Source organism: Mastomys coucha, unplaced genomic scaffold, assembly GCF_008632895.1.
Source record: "Mastomys coucha isolate ucsf_1 unplaced genomic scaffold, UCSF_Mcou_1 pScaffold22, whole genome shotgun sequence".
Classification (NCBI taxonomy): domain Eukaryota; kingdom Metazoa; phylum Chordata; class Mammalia; order Rodentia; family Muridae; genus Mastomys; species Mastomys coucha.
This window is the reverse complement of record NW_022196905.1, coordinates 23,485,816-23,504,156: the sequence shown is the minus strand read 5'-3', so window position 1 is coordinate 23,504,156 and position 18,341 is coordinate 23,485,816. Positions and strand designations below refer to the sequence as shown.

Below are 18,341 nucleotides of genomic sequence, written 5' to 3'. Positions count from 1 at the left end.
AAAAAAAAAAAAAAAAAAGGAAGCATTCTCTTTTACATGGGCTTTGGTGAGTGTCACCAGCAGGTCTAAATCATGGTGGGTGTGTTTGGTCCTTCCCAGCTTCACAAGATGGATTCCTGACTACCTTGCTATGAATGGTTCAGCTCCTCCAGCAATCCAGCTTGATGTAGTGTTTGGGAAGCACATAAGTGTTGAAGACACTTGCTTCTTATATGGCCCTGACAGTGGAGGGCCCCCGTAATGCTCTTGATGATAAATTTTTTAAAACATTTATTTTATTTTATATTTATTTCATGTGCACTGGTGTTTTGCCTGCCTCTATGTCTGTGTGAGGGTTTCGGATCTCCTGAAACTGAAGTTACAGACAGTTGTGAGCTGCCATGTGGGTGCTGGGAATTGAAAGTAGGTCCTCTGGAGGAGCACTGAGTGCTCTTAACCACTGAGTCATTTCCTCTACCTCACATGACAAACTTCTTAACGGGGTTCTTTCTGGGCATGCACTGGGCTCAGTGCAGCGACTTAGCTACATAGAGCCGTGGCCCTTTCTGGTGTGATGGTTGTTTCTTCTTTGTTTGGTCATCTTGGAGCTAAGACCCAAAAGAGTCCCGCTACTCTTAGGGCGATGAACTATGCAGTGTCTGCTGGTCTTCTTGGTAATAGGATGTCATCAAGGAAAATTGCACTTGTCTCTTGGGATGCTTACAGTGCCCCATGTGGTTACGCATCCTCTAAGCTGCACTTAGGTTGTTCTTGCTAAACTAAAACCTAAGGCACCAGAGAGGATTCTCTGTTGACACATGTACACTATATGAAGGAATCTCAACAGACTCTGGCCTTATAATATCACTTAAATTGTGGCCCTTCTTCCCTTCTTCCCTCCTTCCCTCCCTTCCTTCCTCTCTCCCTTCCTTTCACCCTCCCTTCATTGTCTCTTTCTTCCTTCCCTTCCTTCTTCCCCTCCCTCTCTCCTTCCCTCCCTCCCTCCCTTCTGTCCTTCCTTCCTCCCTCCCTCCCTTCCTTCCTTCCTTCCTTCCTTCCTTCCTTCCTTCCTTCCTTCCTTCCTGTGTTGCATATTATTTTCTTTTGGCTAATTTAAAGATTTTCTAATTATGGATATATTGCTTAGAAAACTCTTGTGTATTTTTTTCATGTTTTTCTAGCATTTGTCAAGTTTCTTGGATCTGTGAGCTGGTTTCCATTAAATCTAGAAAAAAGCAAACATTATTTTTCAATTTCTCCCTTGTTTTCCCTTCCACGGTCCCCTTGACTGAGGGCTCCAGAGCCATGTCCCCTTGACTGAGGGCTCCAGAGCCATGTCCCCTTGACTGAGGGCTCCAGAGCTATGTCCCTTGACTGAGGGCTCCAGAGCCATGTCCCTTGACTGAGGGCTCCAGAGCCATGTCTTTCAGGTTGCTTGAGGTTGCCAGTTCTGTTCATTTTTAGGATTTTGTTTTGCTTTGTTTTTCCGTCACTGGGCCTTCAAATTACCTTCCTTTACTTCAGGATCTAACCTATTGTTAATCTCGTCTAGTGTGTCTTTTACTTCAGACATTACAATGTTTAAAAAAAGACTTATTTACTTTTAAATTTTATATGTGTATGGGCATTTTGCCTGCGTGTATGTCTATGTACCATGTATATGCAGTGCCTGAGGAGGCCAGAAGAGGGCGCTGGCCTCTGGGCATTCCAGATCCTCTAGAACTGGGGTTACAGAGTTACAGACAGTTGTACATCAGCAGGTGGGACCAAATGCAGGTCCTCTGCAAGAGCAGCAAGTTCTGTTAACAGCTGAGCCATCTTTCCAGCCCCTAGGCATTGCATACACACACACACACACACACACACACACACACACACACACACACACACACAGAGTCCTAGAAGTGTGCTATGAGTCTTTTTGCTTTAATGTTGTAAATCTTCTAGCTTTAAAAACTTACAGTTTAGCCAGGCAGCAGTGGCACACTCCTTTGATCCCAGCACTTGAGAGGCAAAGGCAGGCGGGTTTCTGAGTTCGAGGCCAGCCTGGTCTACAGAGTGAGTTCCAGGACAGCCAGGGCTACACAGAGAAACCCTGTCTCGAAAAACCAAAACAACAACAACAACAACAAAACAGTTTAAAGACTATTTTTATTTATATGTTTATATTTTTAGGATCAAAGATAATGAAGCTATGATTAAAATACCAAGGGGAAAAATATAAAGGGGATTTTCACAAACCAGCCTGCCGGTCATCTAGATTTTGTGAAATACTGCATAAACATAGACTCACAACTAAAGCTGTGATGTCATCTGTAATGGGCATTTTCAAAAAAGACACCGTAGGGCTTGGGACACGGCTCAGTTGGTACCATGCTAACCCAGCATGCACAAAGCTTGGGTAGAGCTGGGACATTGTATAAACCGCATGTGGTGGCTCACATGGCAGTCCCACACTTGGAGTTATTACTGCAAAGAAGTAGGTTATCCTTGGCAAGGAGCAAGTCTGAGGCCAGCCTGGGATACATGAGATTTTGTCTCAGAAAATCAAAGCCAAAAAAATGCCCGGTGTGAGAGCACACGCCTTTAATCCCAGCACTTGGGAGGCTGAAGCAGTCAGATCATGACGCTTTGAGGTTAGCCTGGTCTACATACTGGGTTCTAGGCCAGTCAGGACTATATGGTCTCAAACACCCCCCACAAAACAATCCTATAAAACCTAAATACATAAAATATACTAATATTTTGCCCAGTTACACCCTGAGTGAAATGCACATACCACTCTTCCACAAAATCCCAAAGCATCTAAAGTGACCCCCAACTACACAACAAGAAACTGGATGAAAAATGGTATTAAGAGATTTCACTATCTGAAATTACAAAATTACCTGTGGGTTAGAGCAAGTATTGAGCCCATTTGTTCCTACCCTTCCTTTTGGCTGACTCTTTTTAGTGATGAAGTATCTACCCTTCTCATATCTTCCTTTTACATGAAATCATCATGACCCTGGCACGCAGGGAAAACCTCCGTCTCCGTTATCAGTCTGCTGTCTCTAGGCATCAAGCATTGACAAGGCAGCTTGATGAATCCTGTTGGCACTGATGTATTCTTCACCAGACTTCCCTTTCAAATCCCATTTCTTTATAAGTCTGCGAGATTTTGATTGGTTGCTGCATTTTCCTCTTCTCCAAGCAATAGACCCATCTGATTGGTTGTCAGAGGCCCCTCCCCACATTTGTTCTTCCATCACAGTCATTGTCTTATGACAGTGTACACGGAGTGTGACAATATAACATGGTGCAAATGAAGCTCTTTTTTTTTTCCTGCTCATCAGAAGCTTGTTTAAAGACTGCATGCAAAGCTTGATATAGAGACATTATTACTGATAATGCCTTTAAAATTGTACCTGGATTTCTTTCCTGCTGAATCAGGACTATTAGTCTTGATTTCACATCCTAACCTTTATTGAATATAATCAGAGTCAGAGTCAGCTTTCAGGAATGTCAGTTTCAAGTTATCAACCCATGCCTCTACAATGAATAATCGGCATTTCTCTGTTTCATTTTTATATTTAACATTGTGCATGTGTGTGGGTGTGTATGTGTGTGAGTGTGTGCAAAATGGACATAAGTGCAGTACCCATGGGGGCCAGGAGAGGGTGTCATCCTCCCCCACCTGGAGCTGGAGTAACAGGTGGCTGTGAGCTGGTGCTGTGACTGATATACTTAGGTCTGCTCCTAGCCCCTGCACTGTCCCTCCAGCTCCTCCTTTAGTTTTTGAACCTAGTGATAACTGTGTACGTTTTGTACTTGCTTATATATTTCTGTGTAATTTCTGGTCAGTTTTGACCAATTGACTTCAATCTCCTTTCTTGGCTTGATCAGCATTTTTTGACTAAATGCCAGGCACCGTGAATCTCATCTTGTTGGTGCATGTGCCACATATCTGGCTTAGTTGGACTATCAAGGAGAGCCTCCACTCCAAACTACAGAGCAGACAAGAAACAGGTGGGAGAAGACGGCATCCTGGGTGCTGGACAATGCCAGGAAATGCCAGAGACCATGTGCAGCAACACCAGCAAGCCTTGAGGGTAAGGTGGATGCCAAGAAAGAGGTCATCGGGATGAGAATGTGAGGGAGAGTTTCCAACGGAAGGGCGGCATGCTCACTCTCTGCCATCATGGTCCTCCCAAGGCTTCTCTACCTCAATCTCTGCCTCTGCTGATGTCTGATGGCTGAGGTCACCCACCATCATCAGTGGTCACCCCATCCCATGAATGCCATTAGTCTGGTTCCATGATGGAGGGCTGTCGGTTTGGATAGTCAGCTTTCCTTACTGTGACAGACACCTAAGACCAACAGCTTAAAGAAGGAATGGTCTGCTCTGGCTCGGGATCTCAGAGGTCTTAGTCTATGGTTGGTGGTCCCGAGTGCTTCATTCTGCCTTGTGGCCGCACAGCATATCACACTAGGCTACTGTGGTGGAAGAAGTCCTTTCACTTCATGGTACCTGGAAAGGGAGGAGTATGGGGATAAAGACCATGAGGGGAGTGGAGAAAGAGAAGAGGTGGGAAAGAGATAGAAATGAGGGGAGAGAAGGTAAGAAGGTGAAGTGATTAGGGCTTCAATATCCAGGAAGGCATGCCCTGATGGCCCTACTTCCTTCTTTTCCTGCCCCCACCACCTCTTAAAGGTTCCATCCCACCCCAGTAAGATGTCACATTGGCCAGCAGCATTCAACATGTCAGCCTTTGGGAGATGTTTAAGGTCACAATGATCTTAAACAGGTAGATCATAAGGCAGGCAGTGAGAGATGAGTGATTAGCTGCCCATAAGTCCTGTGGTGTCGCCCTTTCTTTTTCTTAGAAGAAAGGGTTTATATGCCAAACCTTAGATTTTCCTTCATTCCTGTATGTCCAAAGGTGAAGGCAAGTTACACAACAGGATCCACCATATCATCTTAACTGAAAGACCACAATATGCCAGCTCCCTTCCAGCCACACGGAAAACCAAAGTCTCACAGGCTACATGTGATTCCACAAAAGGAATATAAAAGAAGGGGTTACTGGGCTCTATTTTTTCCCTACTGGTTTTGAGTCTCATCATGATGTCCAAGCTGGCCCTGAACATCTCGTCTTCCTGTCTTGGCCTCCCACACTTTGGCAGTTCTGGGTGAGCATCGTCCCAGCCTATGTTTCCTCCCACTCTGACCTAACCACAGGCCCAGCAGGCCTTCCAAGGAAGAACTAAAATTACAGCAAAGCAGAGCTGACAAAACCCAAATGTTTAAGACTATCAAACTGTCCAAGGCCTTCCTATAAACAATAGGTTTCTTCTCCAAGAGAAAAATCTTGTTAAAAAATGTGGATTTATACACATAAAACTGTAATGGTTTCACTCCCAAACCTGGTTTCTGCTTTTATTGTATCTTGCTTTTTGTCCAGAAAAATCTGTCAAGAGTGAGCCACAGTTTAGATAACATTTCTTTCACTTCAAATTATATTAAATATTTGGAATTTACCACTGCACTTTAAACTGTGCTTAAAAGTGGAAGACATTAAAAAAAAAAACCCCTGAGGTCACCCACACTTGGTATTTGTTCAGTCTTCTTGTTAGGATCTTTGAAAAAGAAAACAATTCACGCACACAATCTAAGCACTTGTTTCAAATTCAACATCTTCCTTCTACTTGCAAACCGTGTCTTTCTTATTAAAAAACTGCAGAAGACCCAAGTCAGTTGTTTATTTTCTTCCTGAAGTCAACAGGACAGCTGCATCCTCAGGGCTTTTCTGTGTTGAGTCTAACGTGAAGTAGAAGAAAAGCAGTCTTCGAATCCTGAACCATGGAGGTAATCTGTTGAAAGACATCCGCATCTCACTGGGGAACGCAAAGGGATGGAAGAGCCAGGATGTTTCATGGAGCAGTCCACATGGGAATTCTTGACAAGTCCTGAGTTCAGCATGTTGAGGTGAATAGAAAAGCACCTATGGTCAGGAAAACATTCATCCTGTGTGATTAGGTTCCTCACACAGTGCATTTTGCAGCACAAGCACTCTGTTTCTCAAGGGAGGCCTGCCTGGGGCCCCCCCGCAGGCCAGCTGCCTGGAGCCCCCCCCCTCGCAGGCCAGCTGCTGCCCCCTGCCCCCAGCAGGCCAGCTGCCTGGGGCTCGCCTTATTCTGCTATCTTCACTCCTCCTCACCCACAGTCTTCTTGCTTAACTGTTCTCATGAGTGAGGATACTTGAGTTGCCCACAGTTCCCTGCTCTACAGTTAACCCCGTGATGAGCACCCTCCAGAGACCTTTCATGGTACTCTGAGAGAGCTTCTCTTGGACTCATTCCTAGGATCAGGATTCCTGGATTGCGTGCATGTGTATCCTTAATTAGATGGATGCTAACCTGCTGCTTTCAGAGAGTGAGTGGGAGGTTCCTTCTCCACAGCTTAGTCATGGCTTGGCATTATACATCTTTCTATATTTCGTGTGGATCCTATTGTGTATAAGTGACATTTCACTCTAAAGTTGATGCTTTCTCAGCAATGGTTGTGAGTGTGTCTTCAGAGCTGTTACCATGCTGGCTTCTCTGTCTGTGGTAGTCTGTTTCTAAACCTCCGTCTGTTGGCATTTCTTAGACTCACTTGATGTGACCTGCAGAGCTTTGAGATTGGCCTGATGCAATGGGGAATGGAGAAACAACAGACACACCCTCAGAAACAACAGACACACCCCACACTGGAATCAGTGTGCCACGCACTCTGATGGAGACACACCAGCAAGCAGTGCAAAAACTCAGCAGCATAGTAAGGAGGTGGGTTAGCTAATCTCTGTAGGGCAGAAGTCTCAGGCTGCAGTCACCCTGGAGGAGGAAGTCCCCGAGCCTGATCTAAGGAAGGCCTTGCCATTCCCATAGACCCTTGGCACAGCTGTATTTGCGCCAACAATACCCATTCACTCGGGACTTCGCCCGCATCCCGTACTCACTCATCACAGGAGTTCCTAATATGGTCCAGGTATTCCGGATCCTATCTTCTCGTCAATTTCGTGTGGTGGTTTAAAGGAAGACTCTCCCTGTAGGATCAGGTGTTCAAGCACGGCGTCTGCCTAGGGTGCTGCTGTTTGGAAGTTTATGGAGTTGGTAGGAGCTGGAGCCTTGCTTGGAGGAAGCACATCACTGGTGGCCGGATTTGAGAGTTTTTAGCCATACCCTACTTCTGGTTTGCTTTCTCTGCTTCCCTTGTATCACTGAGTCATGATTTTCGGCTCCCTGCTTCTGTTGCCATGCCCTTCCCGCCATTGTGGACATCCCGCCCTCGGAAACTGTGGCAAAAATAAACTCTTCCTTAAGTTGCTTTTGGTCATGACCTTTTGTTACAGCAACATAGAAGCTGCTACCTGTTCATTTATAAAGAACACTTCCCACCGAACGGCAGCTCTAAATTTGCATACCATCAGCTTCCTCCGCCCTTCCTTTGTGGTTGTCCGATCTGCCCTCACATCCTGCTCTCGACATGCTTGATACGTGATACCACTGCAAGTTGCCATGGAGGAGCACTAGGTAGATGCTGGTATTAGGCACTTACCTTGGATTGGTACCCTCAGTCTGGCAGTTTCATCTCATGATGAAAGTGCAGAGCACAGAGGGGCACAGGGTGACTCAAGAGCCTCATAGCTCCTTCATACTTCCTACCCATAGGTAAGATCATTGCTCCATTGTAAGTCCTCTTTGCACTGGCTGATGATTTCCCCCTCTTCCCCTTCTGTTCATTCTAGGCTTTGCTGGGGGGTCCCCTTGACTCCTTCTGGTGTTGGGTAGGCCTATTCGAGTAGGTAGAGGTGGCCTCAGGAGATAGCTGAAACCAGGCCCAATGTGCAGAGGCCATCTTCTCACTGATGGGCATTATGGGCTGTGTGATGTTCCCTACTAACTCACATATTAAAGCCTATGCCCCAGTGCCTCAGAATACAGCTACACCCAGAGATGAGAACTTTAAAGAGGTGGTTAAATTAGAATGTAGTTGCTTAGGTGGATCCTGAACCTATATGGCTAGTATCTTCATATGAGGGGAACTCTCCCAGAGTTGAAGAGAGGACTGACCATGGGAAGTCCTGGGAAGAGGATGGCATCTACAGGGTGGGTGGGGAGAGGCGGGAGGAGAAACCAGCCTACAGCTTGATCTGAGCTCTCCCAGCCCCCCGGCACTTGTGAGAGGGTTAATTTTAGCTGTTTAACCATCAAGCCCACATGATACTTTGAAACAGCAGCCACCCAAAACTAATCCGTGGTTCAGCTTTGAATTGCTTTAGGCTTTATCAGCATATGACAAGAAGACTCATGCACACAAACTACCTTCCAGTGGAAACCACAGAGAAGTGTATCTGTTTTTGTGTGGGCAAGCATGTGTAAAACGGTCCAGGACTCTGGAATTTCTTCTGTCCTATTTCAGTGGATTCTTTGAAAAAGTTCACAGACAATCAAAGACCCTTCAAGAATAAATCAGGGACTGAAATCCAACTATGGGTCATGGAAATTACATTTAAGTTGACTTTGAGAGCCACATCCTTGCTGCTGACACCATAGCTGTCGGAGAAGTGGTTCTGGGCCTCCCCTGTTGGCAGCAGCATGACGTCTACAAGAACTGATTAAAGCCAAACAAAGACGTGAGGTATAATTCACCCCAGCTCAACATGTGACTGTACTCATATCCCTAAACGCGAAACAGCTCTTAAAATGATAGTAGTTCATAGACCAGAACAGGAAGTTTGAGACATTCAAAGTAGATGAGATTAATTGAAGATAAACACGCACGACTTTGTGCATCATACTGCACACTGTGCTACATTAAAGGGATGGCAATTTTTAAAATATCAAACAAGAAATCAGTTAACAGATGAACCATGATGTATAATATTGAACTGATTAGTTTTTGTAATCTTTGTATAATCATTTGTGTTTTAGGAGTCTTAGTAACATCCTTTGAATCATGTCTAAGATCTTCAAGCTTTTCTCTTTTAATTCAAGACTGCATGAAATTGCATCTCCTGGCTTCTCATTCTGTAGCTTAGCAACAGCCTCTAAATTTGTGGTTGGCTGGAGGTGGGTCCCGTTCTGTTTGTTCCCGTCTGAGGAGTTCCCGCTGGCAGCACTCACAAGTGCTTTTGAAAGAGTGAACCTGGAGCTATAGGAAGCCCTCTCCACCATCCTGCCCTAGGATTTCTATGTGAGTACCCTCTAGGTCCTGTTAATCAATAAAACCAGGAAAATCTTTTAAATGAAGAGCTGCATTACTCTTGAGGGAGGTAATTGTATTTCTTAATAGGAATGACCCTTGACTGGCTGACAGCTGAGAGCCAGTCTCAAAGGTGATGATTTCCACTCACGGTTGTCTCTTGGAAAAGGAAGTGATTTCTGAGTTGTGGCACATGGATCTGCAAAGACACCAGGATGCATGCATTTCCAACAAACACCCCTTGCATGGACCCCATGGGGGTGTCCATCAGTACCCATGCTGAGTAAGCTGAGTCCTGGAAGGGCTGTGGATGCCTCATGAACTTATATGGGGGTAGTGATCATTAGGCCCACCTCCGGCATATGGCATTTCTTTTGCAAACCCAGTAGCCAGCTGCTCCTAGCCCAGAGACATGCCCTCCTTCTGGGTTTGGACCTGTCAGAGACAGGGCTGCAGCTCACCACATATCATGGACTCTTTAAAGAGTCTCAATGAGTTCCTTAGAATGAGCAGGCCTTGACATTCTATTTAACTCATGTGAGCAGGTCACGTGCCCTGAACTGGGCTGGAGAGATGACAGGACAGTCAGTCAGATGTTTCTGATAAGAAGACACAGTGGTGGCGCACGCCTTTAGTCCCTGCACTTGGGAGGCAGAGGCAGGCAGATTTCTGAATTTGAGGCCAGCCTGGTCTACAGAGTGAGTTCCAGGACAGCCAGGGCTACACAGAGAAACCCTGTCTTGAAAAATGAGAGAGAGAGAGAGAGAGAGAGAGAGAGAGAGAGAGAGAGAGAGAGAGAGAGAGAGAGAGAGAGAGAGAGAGAGAGACAGAGAGAGAGAGAGAGACAGAGACACAGAGACACAGAGACAGAGAGAGACACAGACAGAGAGGTACAGAAAGAGACAGAGAGACAGAGAGACAAAGAGACAGAGACAGAGACACAGAGAGACACATAGAGAGAGAGCGAGCTTGGTAAAATTCTCAGGTTATGGGGCACTGTGACAGCCTTTTTTGTCACTCTGACAGCAGCGAACATTTCCTAAGGTAGGTGGTGTGACTTGGGTTGACAGCAACCCTCCCACCTACCACCCAAATCCTCATGTCTTTTCCATGCGTTCCCTAAGCTCTGGTTGGGATCCCACAAGCTGGCATTTCTACATGGAGAGCTCCAGCCCTTCAAGCCAGAGTCCTGCCAGTTGTGCATCACTGATTCCTCCTTCCCTTAAGGAAAGCTCGGTCCTAAACCCACCTGCCCTACTGTGGCCCTGTGCTCAGGACCTCCTTCACCTCAGCTCCACTGGGCAGTGCTTATGTTTAGGTTTCCCCAGACAGAATTCTTGGAGTCCTGCTTGCTGTCTTGCTTTCTCTCAGCACCACCCTCTTCATTGGAGGTGTTTGGCTGTATCTTCAAAAACATTCCCAGAATCCAACTGTAGTGCCGCACCTTCACGGACACCTCCCTGGCTCAGGCTGCTCGCCCCCTTTCTGAGCTTTCATGTTTTGCCAGGTTGCCTTTCAGTGGCCGCCCAGCTCACTCTGAATGGATACCTTGCTAGCTAGTGCCTGTATTCCAGCCGCACAGGCCTTGGCCACTTCCTCTTGCTGTAGAGCCAACTTGGTCCGTGTGGGTGGGGCCTTCCCCTGTGTATTTCTTGTCACGATATCCATCACACTGTGAGACTCTGTCTGCTAATTCTGTCCAGTGTTTTGTCAGAACATTTCACGATATTGACATATTTTTTAAAAAAGTATTATTTATTTTTATTTTGTATGCATTAGTGTTTTGCTTGCATATTTATCTACGTAAGGGTATTGGATCCTGTGGAAATGGAGTTACAGTTGTGAGCTGCCATGTGGATGCTGGGAATTGAAACTGGGTATTCTGGAAGAGCAGCCAATGAATGCTCTTAACTGCTGAGCCATCTCTCCAGCCCTAATATTGACATCTTAATGTACATTGGAAAGTAATTTCTGGCAATATAGGCACTTTTATTTTTCTAAATTTAATCCCAGCATCCAACACAGGCCCTGCCTCCTTCCCCAGCATCCAACACAGGCCCTGCCTCCTGCCCCAGCATCCCACGCAGGGCCTCCTGCTTCTTGTTCCAGTATCTAGCCAAGGGCCCATCTCCAGGCAGGTGCTCATTAATTAATACCACAATGGATTTCCTTAGTGCTGTAGCAGAGCCTCATACACTGGCTGGGAGCAGGTGTCCTGGCCCTGAGTATTGGGGTATTGCTTGACTTACTCAGAAGACAAAATACCCAGATAGCAAAAAGTTCTTGTATGGATGGACTCTGCCCATCTTGCCCCAGCAAGCCCATTTCCTAGGATGCTTCTGCTGTTGCTCCACTTGGAGGGCTTGGTGAGACTGTCTCCGAGTCAGCCTGTGAGCTGCTCAGGCGGGATCCCGGGCCTTGCTATAAAGAAGATCCTTCAACAGTATCTGGGAGTCGTGGACTGTGCAGCGGGCCTGGAAGGACACTACTATGCAGCTTGCCCATTGCATTACAGCCTAATGTCCCTGGAAGCCAGGAGAAGTAGCTAGGCCCAGGCTAATTAGTTACTTTTCTGTTTGCTGTGACAGCTTCAAGAAAGATGGGTTTATTTTGTTCACAGTCTGAAGAGAAGAAGTGGTGGTGTCAGGAGCACTGTGGCAGGAGCAATGAGATAGGAGCTCTGGTGTCAGGAGGAGTGAGATAGGAGCGCTGGTGTCAGGAGCAGGAGGTAGCAGGAGCACATGGTGTCAGGAGTAGCTGGTCTTATTGTCTGCAGTCAGGAAAGGGAGGCAGATAAACACTGGCATCTGCCTGCTTTTTTTTTTTTTTTAAATCCTGTCTAGGGTATGGTGCAGCCCAATTCAGGATTGGTCTTCCTGTCCATTTAAACCTCTCTAGAAACATAGAAACACCCTCACAGACACAACAAGATGTCCTTAATGATTCTAATTCCCGTTAAGATTACAATCAAGATTCACCACAACACAGGCCCTCTGGGAAGCCAGGATGGCCATCCCAGCTCTGGCTGAGGGTCCAGTTCTGCTGCTCTTTGTTTCCTGCCTTAGAAGGGAGTTTCCAGAAGCTCTCTGATTGGATAGGCCACGAAGGGCTCTGCAACAGCCTGGCCTGTTTTCCTCTCTGATGGTTTCCTGGTTAGGTGTTTCATTGCTGTGAAGAGATACTATGACCAAGGCAACTCTTAAAAAGGAAAACATGTAATTGAGGCTGGCTTACAGTTTCAGAGCTTCAGTTCATTATCATCATGGTGGGAAGCATGGCAGCGTGCAGGCAGACATGGTACTGGAGAAGTAGCCCAGAGTTCTACATCTTGATCTACAGGCAGCAGGAGGAGACTGGCTTCTGTAGGCAGCCAGGAAGAAGTTCTCTTCTGCACTGGGCAGAGGGATTTTGAGCATAGGAGGGGACCTCAAAACCCTCCCTTACAGTGACACACTTCCTCCAACAAGGCCACACCTCCTAATAGTGTCACTGCTTATAGGCCAACCATATTCAAACCACCACAGATGAGATCTCACATCAAGTTTAGACTTTGTGCCCCCAGGGCTGGTGTGTATGTCTAACAGTGCTGAAAGGAAAGCAAGGGTGTTTGCCCCATTGCAAGCAAGTGCCTGGGGCCTCTCTCCTGTGTAACTTCTCTGAGCCCCACATCTTTATCAGCCAAGTGTAGTGGAGCGTGTACCACAGGAGTCTGGAGAGCTTCTGCCTCCCCAAAGCTGTCTAGCTGAACCTGCTCGCTCTCTCTGGTCCCACTGAAAAGCTCTGCCCGCTCTTCTCTGCAGCTCCCTGCAGCTTCCAGGGTTGTCTGGTATTCGCCAAAGGATCCCTTCCTTCTAGAACACAGTTCCCTGTTTCTCTGGATCTGGTCAAGATAGGGCTCTAAGTGAGATGAGAGACCCAGCTGACCTTTTAAGGTCAATGAGCACTTCAAGTTCTACAGGCTTCTGGAATGCTTTGTGTCCTAAGTGTGGTGCCTGCTTGTCCCCTGCTTGTCCCCTTTGCTTGCTAAGCTTGCAGCTCTCCAGCCCTTTGTGCTCATGAGAAGAGTCATCAGTGGTTAGGCTCGGCCCTGACCACGGCTCAGGGTTCCCACTTGGCATTCACATCCCCTGCCTGCCTCTGTCCTGTAGTGGCAATCTTCAAAGTTTGCCAGCAGCAGGTGCAACAGAGAGGGGTGACTGGGTGAGTAGATGAGTGGTCCTAGGGTGTTAGGGGTATGTCCTTTCTTCCCGGGGATAGTGAGGCCATGGGAAGGAGAATCCATTGGGGACTGTGGCAGGGGGATGGTGGGGGTAGGAAAGGCATCTGAGGAGGCGTGAATCTCTGGATAAAAGGTAAAAATGGAAACGGAACTGGGGATAGGCCAGCAGTGGAGACCTTGGAGGCTTTAATTGATCAACACTGGCTGGTCAGCAGGGTGGGCACAGGAGTGGCTCTGGACACTTTCCTTCCAGCTGGGCATCACAGCCTATCCACCTGAGGTGTAGGGCCAAACTGGCCTTTATGAGCACGTCTTCGGAGTCTGTGTTGACACAGTCCAGGCAGGTATCTCTCTTCCTCTGCCCAGAGGGCCTTTGCATGAAAGGGCAGAGCATGTGTGTAGTGTGAGAATGCTATGCTCTCATGCTCCTGTGTGGGTGTGGTCATGTGAACATGAGAGGGTATATTGCATGGGCATGCACTGTGTATTGTATGTGTGCTTGAGCCCACATGTGACTGGATGAGTATGTGTGTGAGCACGAGGTGTGTGTGTGTGTGTGTGTATGTGTGTGAGTGTGTGAGGTGTGCACATGTGTATGGTGTCCTCCCAAGGCTTGTTTCCTGCCCAAGCAGAAATCTCCCTGGAGATTCCTTGTCTTTACCTACCCTGGCCTGGGTCCTCTCTCACTAGAGCCTGACTCAGCCCTGCCTGCTCACACTGTGCCTTCAGATTTCACTCTTGTGGTGGAAAGCTGGGCATCCTACGTCCCCACTCAGCTGCCACTCTCAGCTTCATGGTCTCCTCCTTACCTCCCCACTCATGTACTCACTGGAAAGCCTGGGCATTGCAAACCCTTGACTTTTTATTTATTATTATTATTATTATTATTATTATTATTATTATTATTATTATTATTAAAATTGTTTTAGAATTACAGATGGATCTTTATCTAAAAATCTGATTGATTAATTTAGTGTTTTGTTTAGTGCCAAGTTGGGTGGCAGAAACGGTCACAGGCTGCATGGGTGTTTGCTTACACGCTGTCTTTGTGGAGGCCTTAGCAGCTGGCATTGTGTGGTCTCAGGCTGTTTTGGTTCTTGGTAGCCCTGAAAGCTGGTCCACATTATGCTTTTCTAATTTCTGGTTTCTGATTCCTCCATGCCATTACATCAGCAAGATGGCAGCAATGGCCCTTGGGTTTGACTGCATGTTGGGTTCTTGCTTGTTAATTTCTCCTGACTTTTCCTCCCCACACTCCCTGAGGGCAGTCCAGTTCATCTTGTGAGGACCTTCCTTGGAAAGGAACACAGACTTGCATTTTGCATTTAAAAAAAAACAAAAACAACAAACAATTGGAAAACTTCCCATGGGTCCTGGCATAGTACTCCCCACCCCATCCCATGTCTGGGGAAGATCTTATACCCACTGCAAAGTCTGACTTTCATGTTGAAGGTTAGATCTAGGAAGAAGGGAGGTACTGAAGCCAAACCTTTGATTTTTGATTCTAGATCTTGTTCAAGGGCTTATATCTCAAAACTAGAAAAAGCCAAGTTAGAATTGAGTCAGCTCTACGTGTTCCAGGTCCAGCAAGGGTGGGAAGACTTATGGTGTCTCTGCGATGGTGGTACTGGTGCAGCTCATGAGATGCTCAATCAGGACTAACCACCATCAGTGAACACAGCAAAGTTATGTACTGCACTATGCATATAGGCGTGCACCTGATTTGAACTCATTTCACACTATGCATATAGGTATGCACTCTAGGAAGGTTTCTAAGACTTAATCTCAATTACCAAGTTACTGACCCAGCCTAGGTGTCCACCAACGTTAGGATTCAGTAAATGCATCCTTCCTCAGCCTTCTGAGTGCTTGGATTACAGGTGTGAGCCACCACGTCTGGCTTAGACTTGAAAAAGGGAGATCTTATGGTATGTGACAATCTGAACTAACTCGGGAGCTTTTATACTAAGTGAAATAAGCTATGCACAGGGAGAGGCACACTGCATCATGGCAGTCCTGTGTGGAAGCTAAATAAATTGAGCTCCTAGCAGCAGAACAGAATGGGCAATACCAAAAGTTGAGGGTAGGGTAACAGGAGAAAGGCTGAGCAGAAGGCTATAAGGTTTTAGTGACGCAGCTCTGGAAATCTAATGGACAGAATACGGCTATAGTAGTGATAAGTGTTATAAATAAAAAGTATAATGGCATATTTATAAGAAGTTCCAAAATTAGCATAGGGCATTCCAGTCATCCTTTCCTCAGAGATGATATCTTATACATAACCACGGTATATTATCAAAACTAACATTAGTGGGGGTTGGGGTGGAGAGATGGCTCTGCAGTTAGCTGTTTCTGTATTTCTAAAAGACTTCAGTTTGGTTACCAGAACACACGCTGTAAGGCTCACAGCCCAAGGGCAACTGAAACAATGTCCTGGCCTTTGTGGGTACCTTCACATACACGGCACACACACACACACACACACACACACACACACACACCCGGAGAATAGAGGAGATTAGTGGGATGAGAAAAGGGGTAGGAGCTAAAAGAATGAGAGGAAATGAGTGTGCTTTAAGTTCACGACATGAGAGAAATTGACCACAAACCCAACACTATGTACAATGAGCACAAGGCAGGAAGAATATGGAGACCAATGACCACCAAAGCCACACACTGTCCCTTCCACTGTGTTTGTCAATAATGAGTAACTGATGACATGTAAGGACTGAGCTACTGGGTCACCAAGAGCAACTCTATTTTCTATGCTAAAGGGATCCCTCTACCTACGGTCACAATACTGTCTGGTTTGTGGCTGTGGGACTGTGGTAGCAGAGACAGGTGGGCGGGGAGTGACATCTCAGAGCCAACCCCAGCACAGGAACAGGTGAGTGTCAAAGCACCCTGCAGCTTGTCTGGCACACCACAGGGAGGCTGTTCTGTATTAGAGCTCAGGCCTGATCCAGATCCTCTCTGACCCATTAGGAACCCAAATGGATAAATGAATGAAGACTTGCTCCCGTCCCGCAGTGAGGAATACTTCCCAGTGTCAGCCTATTAACTCTGTGGGGTGTCTCGCCAGCAGACCAGTAGAGACAAGAGGCTTACAGTAGGGTTTGAAGACAAACCTGTCTCCCCACTCAGGAGCTTTCCCACTCAGATGCACTATCCTCACGTGATCACCCTTCATGAAGACAGTTCAGTTGGGGCCAATGCATTTATCGTACATTTAAGTTATAACCTTGACTTGCCAGGGTCGTGAGTTTCTGCATCCACTGATCCAAGAGCAGTGTTCTCTGTATGGTTCTGGTAACTAACCAACATTCTGGTGAGTTCAGGTTGACCTCAAAGCTCTATTTCCCATCATGCCACACATTCTGTGGGAGAGAGAAAGTGGATGGACTTCTAAGTGTGAAGCAGCTGGAGAGAAGAAACCGACATTCTCATAATGTGCCAATGACACTTGAATCTTTCAAATGACTTTGGAGTCTTTACACCCCTCCAGACAGAATGAGAAAGCAAGCCGCAGGGTCCTTCAAATGTGCTGGCTGGGTCCCATATGACGGAATCAAATTCATCTGTAATTTTCATTGCCACCATTAAGATTCATGAACACCTACACATTCCCCACAGCGGATAGCTAGCATGAGACATTTCCCTTATTTCTGCATTAACTTAAGGATGATCAGTATTCAGTAAAATGAAATTTCCTTCCCCTGTTAATGTTGCTAAGTGGCCCTTTTAATGTCAACGAAACATTTATATATTGGAGTGTTTCCTTTTCTTTTGTGGTTATTCCACTTATTAGGTAATTGGTCTCCTCTCATTTCAGTTAAATTGACGGAGGGAGGAGTGTCTGGCACTTGTCTGGAAAGACAAGGTTTGAGGTAGCTTTCCCAGTGACACCTTAGCATCTGTAGAGAAGATGGATACAGAGTCAGTTCAGGAGGGCACTGCTGTATTTCCAGTCTCCTTCGTATCAATGGACACTACAAAATCACTTGTTTAGATTGAACAATGTTGCTAAAAGCCGAGTTGTTAGTGCCCTTCTTTGAGTCTTGAATCAGCAACTTTGCAGTCAGGTGATGGTGGTCTCATCATTATTCTGGACAAGGAGAGAAATAAAGAGAAAGAAAAACCTTGTCTTCTTTGTGTCCAATTCTGACACCTTGACCCTCATCTCAGAGGGAGGCAGCCCGTGTCCATGAATAAAGATGGTTACTTTAATTGTTTGCTCTAGTTAATTTGGCCATGCTGGCTCAGGTCAGTGGTCCTTTTCCATGCATCTTTGGGATTCAGAGTCTTGCTGGTTAGATCAATCACACCACAGGGCAGGCTCCACATTGAGGAGTATTTGACTAATACAAACAAAATGAGCTAATGCAAAATGAGTATTTATGTGGACTTGATGTTTCACTCTGTTTCACTTTGGCTTTTTTTTCCTTTTTTTTTTTTTTCTTTTTTGGTCTTATTGCTCTTTTGCTTCTTTATTTTGCTTTTATGTCTTTGTGAGTTTTTTGTTTCTTGCTTAGTCTTTCTTTTTTTCTCTCTCTCTTTTTAAATTGATTTAAGTTTTATTGCATTATGATGAGAAAAGATACACAATTTCAGTTTATCTGAATTTGTTAACATTTAAAAACATATTTTAAGCAAGTAGAATTACATCACATTCTTCTTTCCGCTTTTTACCCCAACTCCTCCCAGAGACCCCCCACTTCAATACCTGCAATACCTTTTTTATTTTGTCACATTCTTTAAAATTTATAAATATTGTAACAATAAAAATGAGTAGTATAAAAGTTGTTTGATATAAAACAATCAGTTAAGCAGTCTTATGTAGAAGCTTGTCTACATTTTTCTCAATATAAATTTTAAATAACTCCAAACATATTAGCTATATATTTTAAAATAATACAT

At 45.8% G+C, this 18,341-nt stretch overlaps 4 long non-coding RNA genes across 6 annotated transcripts in view; 3 read left to right on the top strand and 1 right to left on the bottom strand.

Moving 5' to 3' along the window:
- LOC116069388 overlaps window positions 1-5,384 on the top strand; it is a 10,545-nt gene extending 5,161 nt beyond the window's left edge. The window contains exons 2-3 of the long non-coding RNA XR_004110010.1: window positions 3,865-4,070; window positions 4,902-5,384. This is a non-coding gene — a long non-coding RNA (uncharacterized LOC116069388). The remainder of the gene's footprint in view (window positions 1-3,864; window positions 4,071-4,901) is intronic.
- Window positions 5,385-5,706: 322 nt separating this feature from the next.
- LOC116069384 overlaps window positions 5,707-18,341 on the bottom strand; it is a 52,800-nt gene continuing 40,165 nt past the window's right edge. The window contains exons 4-7 of one of the 3 annotated variants that reach the window (XR_004110005.1): window positions 16,652-16,801; window positions 6,960-7,149; window positions 6,379-6,647; window positions 5,707-5,963 (exon numbers count right to left, since the gene is read on the bottom strand). This is a non-coding gene — a long non-coding RNA (uncharacterized LOC116069384). The remainder of the gene's footprint in view (window positions 5,964-6,378; window positions 6,648-6,959; window positions 7,150-16,651; window positions 16,802-18,341) is intronic. The other 2 variants (XR_004110004.1, XR_004110006.1) reach the window with 2 other exon arrangements.
- On the top strand, window positions 5,843-7,478 carry LOC116069386. The gene is made up of 3 exons (XR_004110008.1): window positions 5,843-5,947; window positions 6,611-6,786; window positions 6,989-7,478. It is a non-coding gene; the product is annotated as an uncharacterized LOC116069386 (long non-coding RNA).
- LOC116069385 overlaps window positions 16,103-18,341 on the top strand; it is a 17,735-nt gene continuing 15,496 nt past the window's right edge. The window contains exon 1 of the long non-coding RNA XR_004110007.1: window positions 16,103-16,311. This is a non-coding gene — a long non-coding RNA (uncharacterized LOC116069385). The remainder of the gene's footprint in view (window positions 16,312-18,341) is intronic.